The sequence below is a fragment of the Symphalangus syndactylus genome, chromosome 8, assembly GCF_028878055.3.
Source record: "Symphalangus syndactylus isolate Jambi chromosome 8, NHGRI_mSymSyn1-v2.1_pri, whole genome shotgun sequence".
Classification (NCBI taxonomy): domain Eukaryota; kingdom Metazoa; phylum Chordata; class Mammalia; order Primates; family Hylobatidae; genus Symphalangus; species Symphalangus syndactylus.
In genome coordinates, this window is record NC_072430.2 from 16,100,833 (window position 1) to 16,113,185 (window position 12,353).

Below are 12,353 nucleotides of genomic sequence, written 5' to 3' on the forward strand. Positions count from 1 at the left end.
GTATTTACATAATGTTTTCAATTTACTAAAAGAGGAAACAAAAACAAGTATAAACTAAAAAGCTCCAGAAATAAAGACAATGAGTATTCACCTATGCGTATATGCAGGTTACTGACTTGGATCCCAAGCTTGATCTATTTTTATTAATGGATCATAACATTTAAGACAGGTCATAATAATTCTTGTTCTAGTAAATATACTCAAAATGAGACCACATTTAGACATATTTACCTATATTAATCTACAAGATGTTTATGCACACTTATCCACTGATAATACAATTAGTATGTGTTAACAATCCACCAAAGCCCCTAAACAAGTTTCTTGAATGGTCTTAATATCTGTCATTGGGTTCATTTCCAAGAGAGGTAATAAACAAGGTAATAGGCTAGGTCTTTTTTTGTAACGAACTACAAAAATGTTGTGAAATATAATAATAATCATGTTTGTCTAGATTTGATTTCGGTTATGTCATTGGTCCATGCTTGAACCGTTTTGTTTAAATTATATAGTCTATGAAGATGTAACAATAGACCAGAAGAATATTCCACTTGATCCTACTATGATAATGACAAGTATTTACTTCACATGTGCTCCTTCCTCAGGGAGTTAACAGACTAGGCTATCTAGCAATATAGGAATGTTTGTGTAAACTATGAAAAATGCTAAAATGGAATATTTAAAATGTCCCATTTTTAGTTTATCTATAAAATGACTAAAATGACATCAATCTTTATCTTTTCAAAATTGTCCACAGTTGTACTGAATTAGATTAATTATAATCCTTAGTTTATAACAGATTCTCACCTTTTGCCTCCTTTGATTTTCTTTAGGTATGTGGCCATTTATCTACCTTCTATAGTACTATGGACATCAATGAACAGGCAAACTACCCAATCAAAAACAAGAATGTCAACTATGACTTACGCAAGAACACACTCCTTGTCCTCTGGGGAACAGTCAATACCACCGACACTACAGGAGGATCAATCACCCGTGAACATCAACCCTGCGAAGTACAAAGTAGATGTTACAGGTAAGAAACAACAAGAGTCAGGCTGTTTCTGAATAAATATGAAATGATCAGGGTTAGGTTCATCTCAAACATTGGTTCACGACACTCCCCATCCTTAGATTAGATTCACTCTCCTTTTATTTACTGAATTATTTCAGTTATGAATTTTACATCAATAGTGAACATTCTTGAATCCATCACCTGCATTAAGAAAAACATCTGACTATGGGACATATTGGCTCCAGTGCCGCCACTCAAACATGTAATCGTCTTGGTATTCTCTGCAAGTTAGCTTTGACTTACAGAATCAGCTTCTTCTCATTCCTGGCTTTATAACACATTCTCATGAGTGGTCACTTCTTGACCTTTTTATCTATTAACTCATTCATTATTAGTCTAAATGAGTTTATAATTCAGGAACAAATGAATTAATTTTTCCAACCATTTATTCCTTTTCAAGAAAATGAGTAATATTTTCATTTTCAGAAATCTAGAACAGAAATGCCTATCCGACCCTAGTAAAATCCTATAATTTGTTTCTAAATAAGAGCAACTTTATAGAGGACATACTTAGTCCATACTTGGTTCCATTTTTCTTCGTGTATTCATACATTTCTTTGGTTATTTGTGCACTAATCAACTTATGAAGATATAATTGATAGCTATGAAACACAATCAGATCTTTGCTATTTCTAATATATATATATATATATATATATATATATATATATATATATATGATCAATTACATCATAGGGAGTAAACTAGTTTTCATGTCGGACCTCAAAGTTCCAAACACAGGTATTTATTGTTCATAATTCCTACATCACCAAACTTCATCTTTGGTCCAGACTTGGAGCTCTTTTTCTTCATTCATGTCTTCACTTATTGATAGATTAATTCATCAACTCACTAATAAGAATAAGTAAATACCAAAGAGTCAGAAAAACTCAAGAGCAAGACTCTTGAATATCTAATATCTGTCTACTAAATTATTTCCCATAGACACTAGATACATTTAATTAATTTAATGCAGTGTTTCACATATAGATTAATCAACATAATGCATTACATCAATCCCATTCTTAAGACATTAACTAATTATATGCCAAAGTGTATAACAACACAGTGATACCTCTTAAAAAACACTCAAACCAAGACAAGAATATTGACTCATACTCACATTGGTTTCCAGGAACCTACACAGAGGCAACCATACATCTTGTGACTATGAGAGAATTCTTAAATCAGCACCAGTGCATCCCTTCTAAGAAATACAAAGCAAAGCAGCTGATTTTAAAAACTAAGACCTTTTTGTTGATCTTTGCTTTCCCAGTAATTTAGGTATTTATTAATTTTTCATAACATATATGTTCATTCTGAACAAAACAACCTCAAAAGGACTGCTCCAAGCAATAAAATTCCTACTACCCAGCATCTATATGATCACTAACCAAAAAGAGGTAACACCCTTGGGTCCATTTCTTTTTTTTTTTTTTTTAGACAGAGTTTTGCTCTTGTTGCCCAGGCGGGAGTGCAATGGCGCAATCTCGGCTCACTGCAACCTCCACCTCCCAAGTTCAAGTGATTCTCCTGCCTCAGCCTCCCGAGTAGCTGGGATTACAGGCGTGCACCACCACATCCATATAGTTTTTTGTATTTTTAATAGAGACAGGGTTTCACCATGTTGGGAGCTAGTGTTTCATTTTATGTTGATATTATATCTTGAATCATCACATGGTTGAAGTCCATCTCTCTATCTTCATATTTGTCGAATTATATGTTTAATACTTTCATCATGGATCAATTTTAAATAATAACAATATATAAATCCATGAATCCAAAATAAGTAGATTCTTACACATTATTAACATCAATCTATCATTTCAAACATTGTCATTTGCAAATGACCCTAGGAAATAGATCAGAGTTTGTTTTCTGCAAAACTTTAGGTTCCAGACACATATTATTCATCACCCATGACTCCTAAACCATCAATCATTGGTTCAGGTTTACACGTCTTTTTCTTCATACTACTGTATATTTGCTAATTAATTAATTCTCAATTCATCAAACATAATAAAATAATTATCTGTGAATCACAAAATCTCATAGAAAAGAGACTCTTATATCCCTAATATCTATCTACGAAATCACATCATTCATTTAGTGACATATGTGTATGTCACTGAATATACCTCTTTCATTAATCATTCCCATTGTTACAAAAATTGATCAATCAACATAATATTTCATGTCAAAACCATATTTATCATTGGGCCACAGTTGGCCTTCTTTGGTTATATTTAATACTTTTTTTAAAAGTATTCAGCGAGTATCCTAAATAAGCCACCAAAACCAAGGCAAGAACAGTGACTATAACTCAAATCGGTCTCCATGCTCCAAACACCGGGACAGCCATGGAGCTTGCAAATGCGTAGGTCAGTTCAGGTGCGTCCATTCTGAGAAATACAAAGTAGTACAGACAAAAACAAAATTGAGAAATTCTTTCCATTAATCCTTGTAGTTCAAGGTATATACTGATTTGGGGTAATAATGTGACACTTTAACTTAAGAAAAACAACATCAAACTTTCCATTAGCCCAGAATACAGGCTATTATTTATGTTATCTGCATGATTTTTAACCAGGTGTAACAGCCTGAACCATTGGTTTTTTAATGGAATTCAGTGTCTTCAGTGTATATACATGTGGATTCTCTTGCCACCTCATCTTTCCATAATTTGATGATGCTTCACCCTATTTACCTTTATGCATTTGTATCCATACATTGATCCTTTTATTGATCAATTTATTATGATAGAGTAAAAACTCATTTAAAAAGGCCAAATAAGATCCTTATATATTCTTAAATAATCTATAGGATTATTTCTAAAAGAGGCAATAACCTATATTCCTTCCTTCTTGGACCTCAGAGTTCCAGACATACATTCATCACACATGACTTATATGCCACCAGTGGACATCCTTGATCCAGGCTTGGCTCTCATTTTCTTCATTCATATCACTGAATAATACATCAATAATCTAATAGTACTAAAATAAATACCAAGAATCACAAAAACTAGAAGACGAGATTCTTGAATATTTCTAACATCTGCCTATGGAATAAGCAGAAATATAATAATATTTCTAATATCTGCCTATGGATCAACTGACCTCAAGGCTTCATATATAATAATTACATTTTTTACATTTGGGTGATGGTTGGCAGTCACTGATTAAATTTTGCACTTACTGAATACCCTTCAGAAGAACGCTGAAACTGAGACAAGAAGTTTGACTATTACGTCAGTCTCCATGTTCCTAACACGTGGAGACAACCACTGATCTCATAGCCACAGAACATAAAAATCAGCTCGGGTCTGTCCATTCTGAGGAGTACAGAGCAGACTAAAAACATTGAGACCTAATCTCTGTTGATCCTGCCTTTCTGCATTGCATTTATTCAGTGATTTGGGTATTTACTAATTTTTCATATTATAGGTGTCTTTCTCTCTTAACAGAAGAAACAATCTCTGACCAAGAAAATAAAACTGACTCTTACTTGTTAGATTCTATATAATCCTTAGTCAAAGAGGAAACACTGTGATCCATTTCTTTGATAAGAGGAATCAGTATCTCCTATTTTTAGTAATAATTTATCTCATCTCCTACATTCATAGCTGGACACTGTAGCTTAAATCTCTACTTGTATTTTTATCTGTTAATATTTGTTTAATGGTTCTATCATTCATATGTTAGTAATAATAAACCTAAATCTATGACCCCAAGATAAGAAAATGATCTTTGTATGTTTCTGACATTGTCTACTGGATCACTTCCAACAGAAGCAAAAACCTAGATTCTTTTCTTCTGATATTCATCATCCATGACTTACATGCCACCAGTGGTCACCACTGATTCATAGTTGGGTCTCTCTTTCATCATTCATTTCTAAATATTTATTGAATAAATCATTTCTTCTTTGATAATAAAATGAATACATTATTTTGAAAACCCAAGAACAAGATATCTGAAGAATCCTTACATTTGTCTATATGATCATTTCCCACAGAGACTACATCTCTTTGATTAATTAACCTCAATGTTGCACATTATCACTGAGCCAGTTAACTTTTTATTATATTAAATCATTTTTAATAGTATCAGGAATACTATTAAACAACCTAAACCAAGACAACAACCATTACTCACATTGGCCTAACACAGAGGCAACAGAGCCTTGATCACAGCAAAATGCTCTGCTCATTTCATCCATCCTGAAAAGTTCAAAGCAGAGAAGATGATTAAAAAATTGAATATTCTTTACATTAATCTATATTTTTCACCATTCATTTACATAGTCATTTGAGTATTTATTAATTTTTTCTTAATACAACTAATGTGAAACTTGCAACTAACTCAGAGCACTAACCATTCCTTATTGATATCTATATGATCCTTAGTCAAAGATGTATTATACTTGGTCCATTAATTACCCAACCATTTCAATTTATATTAGTATTATTTCTCTCTACTACACATTTCAACAATAAACGATACTTCACCTTCATCTATATTCATTTATACGTTTGTTTATTTTTCATTGCTATTTTAATAATATAATATTTTTTAAATTCATAAACATAAAGAAAAAGAATAAGGTTCTTGTATTTCCCTGACATCTGTCTACAGGAGTTTTTCAGACAGAGGGACTAGGCTAGATACTGCTTGTGATGGACCTCAGAGTTCTACAGACACGTATTCATTGTACGACTTATAGGCCACCAGTGGTCATCATCAATCCAGCCAGTATTGGCCCTCTTTTTCTCCTTTTATTTATAAGTTATTTCCTAATGATTCATTAATTCACTGACAATAACATAAATACCTCTGGATCACCAAGTTTTAAGGACAAGATCCTTAAGTATTCCTAGTATCTGTCTATATAATCATTTGCTTCAATTAGTATATTAATACTTCCTTCATTAATCATGTTCATTGTTTAAAATATCTATTAATCTACACAATATTTCATGTCAAGTCCATATGTATCCTTGGGACATGGCTGGCCTTCCTTGATTATATTAATATATAATACTTTTTAAATATTACACTGAATATCCTAAACAAATAAGCAAAAGCAAAAAATAATTTTACTGTTAACTCACATTGGCCCATGTGCCCCTCTACAGAGGGGCAGACATGGGGCTCCAGATCAAGGTCAGATGTTCTGCCAGCCCGGGTGTGTCCATTCTGGGAAGTGCAAAGCAGAGAAGATAACAGGATTGAAATATTTTTCACGGATTCATTCATTTGACCCTTCTCTTAGTCATTCAGGTATCTATTAATTGTGGTAATATTTATCAATTTTCTTTTAAAAAAAATTAACAACAGCACACTTGTTCTGATGCAAAATAAGAAACTTCACTATACTGCCTATGTCATCCGTAGTCAAAGATTACACTTGACTTGTTCGTTTTTTTAATGGTATCCATATTTTCAATACATTTTAATGATTTCAGTTGTCTCACCATTTACATTGAGTGGACATGCTTCACACTCCTCATCTTTACTTTTTTACATGTGTACATTGATTATTACATCAATGAACTTATTTTAAAGAAGAAACAAAATTCACAAAAACAATCCAAGAAGACGGTCCTTTTGTATTTCCAAAACCTAACTATAAGATCACTTCAAAAGCAATAGACTGTATTTCCTCCTCTATTGAACCTCAGAGTTCTAGACACACATTATTCAGCATCCTTGACTTCTGCGCCACCAGTTTTCATCATTGGCTCAGGCTTAGGACTCTTTAGCTTAAGTCTCATTTACATGATTTATGCATTAATTCACAAATATTAATATCATAACCCATGTAAATATAATACCCAAAGAGTAAGAGCATAGAATATTCTAGAACTTCCTATATAATCTGTCAGTTTGATATATCTTTCATGAATTATCCTCAGTGTGTCATAAATGAGCTAGTAAATATACTGTTTCAACCAACCTCATATTTATCATTGGCTGAGGTTGGCCTTTTGGATGATTTTTCACACTTTCATGATATTATGAATACCCTTTAAAAAGTCTCTTAGAGAAAGACATGAGTTTTATTACTCACACTGATCTCTATGCTCCTAACCAACAGTGGCAACCACAAATCTCATGACCATGAATGCTTAGGTCGGCTCAAGTGCATCCATTCTGCAGAATACAAAGAGCAGGTAACTCTTTTAAAAAAAGATGCAAACCTTATCTCCATTGATCCTTTCCACATTTCCGTTATTCAGTTGTTTTGATATTGATTAATTTTTCAGAATGGAAATGTTTTCTCTCATAACAAAAGGAACAATCTCAAATGAGACTTAACCAGAAAATGAAACTGACTCTTACTTATTAGAATCTAGATGAACATTAGCCAAAGAGGTGATACTCATGATCCATTTCTTTAAGGGGCATCAGTGTTTACAATTTTTAGTGGTAATATTTCTTACATCATCATGTATCTTCATAATTGAACAATGATTCACCTTCTATTTATTTATTATTGTTTAATTGTTCTATCATTTATCCATTGATGATAAACCTAAATCTATTCATCCAAAGTAAGAATATGATCTTTACATATTTCTGATATCTATCCAATTATGTTTTCTGTTGGACCTCAGAGTTTCAGACACGTAGTATTCATCGTCCATGACTCAAACGCCACCAGTGGTCATCATTGGTCCATGTTTAGTAGAGGTGGGGTTTCACCATGTTGGCCAGGCTGGTCTCGAACTCCTGACCACAGGTGATCCACCCACCTCGGCCTCCCAAAGTGCTGGGATTACAGGCATGAGCCACCACGCCCGGCCAGGGAGACAGTTCTAATAACTACTTCAATGTCGTTTTCTGCTAATGCTCACATCCGTATAAGTTCTGGGTTGGTTTTGATTAATTCAGTAGTCTCTTAATTGTGGGTTGTGTATTTTTTGCCCCTTTGAATGCCTGGTAAATTTGCAGATGTTGTGAATTTTACCCTGCTTGTGTGCTGGATATATGTGTATTTCTAAAAATGTCCTTGAGCTTTATTCTGGGATGCAGTTAATTTACCTGGAAAGAGTTTGATGCTTTTGGATCTTGTTTTTACCATTCATTAGGTTTGAAGCAGCATTTAATCTGGGCTTAATTATTTCCCCCATGGAGGCACTCGCTTCTTGAGAAACCTCTCCAATGCCCTGTGAGGATGAGCATTTCCGGGCTGCTTGGTGGAAATGGACACTAGTCCCCGCCCTACATGAACGTTGGGCACTGGTCTCCTAATTTTTTTGACAGTTTAAGACTTTTTTCTTTTTTCTTTTTATTGATAATAATTAAATAACCATGAAACACAAAAACCTAGATCATGAATGAGCCTGAAGTCCTGCATCTCTATATAGAATCACTTTATCTCTTTTATTAATCATCCTGAAAGATGATTAATCAATATAATGTTTCATATCAATTCCATATTTATCACTGGGCCATGGCTGGCCTTCTTTGATTATATTTCATACTTTTCAAATAGTGTATGTCCACAAAAACTCATATTTTTTTCCATGCGCCAAACATACAAAGGCAACTATACATCTTGTGACCACCAAAGAATGCTTAAATCAGCTCCAGTGCATCCATTCTAAGGAGTACAAAGCACAGCATTTGATTAAAAGAAAATTAGGACTTTATCTTAATTGAATCTTACTCCCCACATTTAATTTACTCATTCACTTAGGTGTTTATTAACTTTTTGTAGTTTATATATTTTCTAGACAAAACATACAACCTCCACTTGGTTTGAACCAGAGTAATAAAGTTGACTATTATTTATCAGTGTCTATATGATCATTAAGGGTAACACTTTGATCCACTTATTTCTTAACGGGAATAGTGTTTTCAACATTTATTATTAATATTTCTTGCCTGACCACATATATTGATATTGAATAAAGCTTCACTATCTATAGTATAATAAATCATACTTATTGATTTCTATATTAATTTAATGCTTCCATCATTGATTTACTTATAAGAATGCTATCAAATACATATTAGGAATATACAAAGATTTTGCCCTTTTATTTGGATTTCCATCAGAGTAATTAGACTACATTTTTTATTGTGTTGGATCTCAGATTTCCAGATACAAACTGTTATTCAACCTCACTGACTCATACCCCAACAGTCACTATCATTGGTCCAGGTTTGGGCCTCTTTTATCTCATTCATCTCTACATTTCTTTACCGGTTAATTTATCAGTAAACTAATCATATTAAAGTAAATATCTACATATCTAAAACGCTTATGAAAAAATCCCAAAACCCTTGAGAACAAGATGGCTTAAGTATCCCTAACACCAGTCTATAAAGTCATTTACCATGTTTTTTTCATTAATCATCCACAGTGTTATAAATACTGATTAATCAACATGTTTCATGTCCACCACATACTTTCCACTGGGTCATGGGTGGCTTTCTTGGTTATTTTAAAAATTTATAGTGAATCTTTTAAAATCTACCCTAAACAAATACAAAAATAAGAGAAAAAGATTGACTCTTACTTCCATTAGTGTCCAGGCTCCTACCCAGAGGCAACTGTGGAGAACGCGATCACAGCAGAAGGCCTGTAAGTACAAAGCAGTGCAGATAAAGAAAATAAAAATGGAGACATTATTTTCCTCGATCTATGCATGTCACCTTTCATTTAGCCAATCATTTAGACATTTAAAATTTTCTGTTAATATTTATTAATTTTTTTAAGAAAACCAACAAACATTGATCTTGACACTGACACAAATCCAGAGCATTTCTTTGTATATTGACTATTTCATAACAGATTCCATTGTTTTCAATATATATGAATAGTTTCTTTTATCTACTCATACAATCTTTGTAATTGGACAGTACTTCACTTATTCAGATTTATTTTTATTTGTTTATTAATTATTTTATCTATCGATATTATTTATAGCCTCTATAGCATCCTTAGCTAGAGGTAACACATTTGAACCATTTATTTCTTAACAGAATTTTTTCCATATATATATAAATGGCTTCTCCTGTTTCCCTACATAGTTTCATAATTATACGATGATTTCATTATTCACGTGTGTTTATATTGCTTTATTGATTCTTTCATTGATCTATTTATAATAATAGAATCAAAATCCATTAATGCAAAAACCAAGAACACGAACCTTGTGTATTCTTAAATCTACCTATAGGGTATGGTATTTTCAACAGAGGCAGAGTTGCAGACATGGTATTCGTTACCCATGGCTGATTCGCCACCAGTCATCATCATTGACTGAAGACTGGCCCTCCTCTTCTCCATTACTTCTATGTTTGTTTATTGATTAATACATCTCTTCACTAATAGTAATTAAATAATGTTACAAAAACTTAAGAAGAAGAAATACTGTATAGCTCTCTATAGGATCATCTGTCACAGTGATTTTATCATTAATCATTTTTAATTTTGTAAATATTAGATAATCAACATAATGTTTCATGGCAATGCCATATTTATCACTGGACCATGGTTGACCTTTTGGATCATCTGTAATGTTCTTAATAAAACAATGAATACCCCTTAAAAACCCAGAACCAAGACAGGAACTTTGACTATACTCACATTGGTCTCCAAGCTTCTAACACACAGAGGCAACCAGAAACCTCGTGACCACGGAAGAGTGCTTAAGTCAACTTGAGGGTGTTCATTCTGAGAGTACAAAGCAAAAAGGATAAAAAGATGGAAATATTCTGTCCATTTATCCATACATTTCTCCTTTCAGTCTATTAGTCACGTAAGTATGTGTGAAACTACTTTTTCTTGAGAAAACAAACAACCATGAACATGATCCTGACCCAAATGACCTGACATAGGCTATTATTTTTATTGTATATGCCATCCTGCAGCAAGCAAGTAATATCTTTGAGTCATTTATTTCTTAATAGAAAGAAGACCTCAGTGTTTTTAATATATGTGAATTGTATTTCTTCTTTCACCATATATTTCCATAATTGGACAATGCCCCACTATTTTTATCTTTATGCAGTTAAAATATATTTGCTTATTGATTCATTGATACAATTATAAAAATAGAGGGAAAATGCATGAACATGAAGACCAAGAACAGCATCCTCAAATATTCCTAATGTCTATCCTTAGGATCAGAAGGTGAAGACTAGATTTTTTATATTGGACCTCAGACTTCCAGACCTGTATTCATCGTCAATGACTCATACGCCACCAGTCATCATCATTGGTCCAAGATTGACTCTATCTTTCTTCATTCATGTCCATCTACATTCGTTTTTTGATTAATTAATCAATTCATTAATAGTGCTGTAATAATAAAATAAACAGCTATTAATGGGGAACTCTTAAGAATAAATTTGTATTTAAGTAGTGAATAATAAAAATGCTTGACCTTATTTGATTATACTTTAGACTTCTTAAGAATACAGAGAATACCCTTAAAACAAAACAAGAATTTTGACTACTACTCACAAGAGTCTTCCTGTGACACACGGAGGTAACCGTACAGTTCACGGTCATTGCACAGTGCTCAAATCAGATAGGGCTGTTCATTCTGAGGAGGACAAAGCAGACCAGATGATAAACATTGATATCTTGTCTCCGTCCACCTTTGTATTACACTTTCATTTTCACAATAGTTTAGGTATTTATTAATCTGTAATAATATTTATATATTTTAGTTTTAATAAAATTAACAACCTTGAACTTGAACTGATCCAGAACAATAACATTGACTATTTCTTATATGCAGTGTCTTAAGACCCTCAGACAAAGTAGCATGCTTGATACATATATTTCTTGAGACTTCAGTGTTTTCCATTTATATTAGTAGTTTTTCTTGCCTTATCACATTTATTCATAGTTGAACAATGCTTCAGTCTCCTTTTTTACTTGTTTATATGCTTGTTTACTGGTTCTGTCATTAATCCCTTTATAATAATAAAATCAAAATTTACTAACAAAATCCTTGATATTAGACTTAATAACTTAAGACAATTACTAACAGCAGCCTATGTCCTCCCTACTCACATAGGTAGCCATCAAAACCTTCATCAGTGGAATATGATTGGATCAGCCATCACGCCTCCATTCTGTGAAGTACAAAACAGATATTAGAAAGAATGAAACCACTGTGATTTTTCTTTCTGTTTATGGATGTCATGTGTTACTGGATTAATTGAAATTCTTGATAGGTAACAGAGTTTTATCATTAGCTTATGATTGGCCTATGACTAGCTCAAAGTTAAGTTTTAATAAACTAATAAGT

At 32.8% G+C, this 12,353-nt stretch overlaps 2 long non-coding RNA genes and 9 other non-coding genes across 11 annotated transcripts in view; 1 reads left to right on the forward strand and 10 right to left on the reverse strand.

Annotated features, from left to right (window-relative positions):
• Positions 1-12,353, reverse strand: part of LOC129487440 (uncharacterized) — a 108,701-nt gene that overhangs the window by 37,214 nt on the left and 59,134 nt on the right. Inside the window, exons 11-19 of the long non-coding RNA XR_010122324.1 lie at positions 12,116-12,177; positions 11,558-11,639; positions 10,679-10,765; positions 9,606-9,668; positions 7,148-7,230; positions 6,189-6,273; positions 5,233-5,297; positions 1,765-3,477; positions 928-1,009 (exon numbers count right to left, since the gene is read on the reverse strand). This is a non-coding gene — a long non-coding RNA (uncharacterized lncRNA). The remainder of the gene's footprint in view (positions 1-927; positions 1,010-1,764; positions 3,478-5,232; positions 5,298-6,188; positions 6,274-7,147; positions 7,231-9,605; positions 9,669-10,678; positions 10,766-11,557; positions 11,640-12,115; positions 12,178-12,353) is intronic.
• Positions 1,792-1,865, reverse strand: LOC129489013 (small nucleolar RNA SNORD113/SNORD114 family). Its single transcript, XR_008659839.1, has one exon. It is a non-coding gene; the product is annotated as a small nucleolar RNA SNORD113/SNORD114 family (small nucleolar RNA).
• LOC134737434 (uncharacterized) lies at positions 3,474-9,652 on the forward strand. The gene is made up of 3 exons (XR_010122326.1): positions 3,474-4,495; positions 7,175-7,250; positions 9,615-9,652. It is a non-coding gene; the product is annotated as an uncharacterized lncRNA (long non-coding RNA).
• LOC129488989 (small nucleolar RNA SNORD113/SNORD114 family) lies at positions 3,940-4,011 on the reverse strand. Its single transcript, XR_008659820.1, has one exon. It is a non-coding gene; the product is annotated as a small nucleolar RNA SNORD113/SNORD114 family (small nucleolar RNA).
• On the reverse strand, positions 4,870-4,942 carry LOC129489015 (small nucleolar RNA SNORD113/SNORD114 family). Its single transcript, XR_008659841.1, has one exon. It is a non-coding gene; the product is annotated as a small nucleolar RNA SNORD113/SNORD114 family (small nucleolar RNA).
• On the reverse strand, positions 5,754-5,825 carry LOC129488998 (small nucleolar RNA SNORD113/SNORD114 family). The gene has a single exon (XR_008659827.1). It is a non-coding gene; the product is annotated as a small nucleolar RNA SNORD113/SNORD114 family (small nucleolar RNA).
• Positions 6,748-6,822, reverse strand: LOC129488997 (small nucleolar RNA SNORD113/SNORD114 family). The gene has a single exon (XR_008659826.1). It is a non-coding gene; the product is annotated as a small nucleolar RNA SNORD113/SNORD114 family (small nucleolar RNA).
• On the reverse strand, positions 7,684-7,758 carry LOC129488972 (small nucleolar RNA SNORD113/SNORD114 family). Its single transcript, XR_008659804.1, has one exon. It is a non-coding gene; the product is annotated as a small nucleolar RNA SNORD113/SNORD114 family (small nucleolar RNA).
• Positions 9,169-9,246, reverse strand: LOC129489008 (small nucleolar RNA SNORD113/SNORD114 family). The gene has a single exon (XR_008659835.1). It is a non-coding gene; the product is annotated as a small nucleolar RNA SNORD113/SNORD114 family (small nucleolar RNA).
• On the reverse strand, positions 10,280-10,355 carry LOC129489020 (small nucleolar RNA SNORD113/SNORD114 family). Its single transcript, XR_008659845.1, has one exon. It is a non-coding gene; the product is annotated as a small nucleolar RNA SNORD113/SNORD114 family (small nucleolar RNA).
• Positions 11,246-11,317, reverse strand: LOC129488975 (small nucleolar RNA SNORD113/SNORD114 family). Its single transcript, XR_008659807.1, has one exon. It is a non-coding gene; the product is annotated as a small nucleolar RNA SNORD113/SNORD114 family (small nucleolar RNA).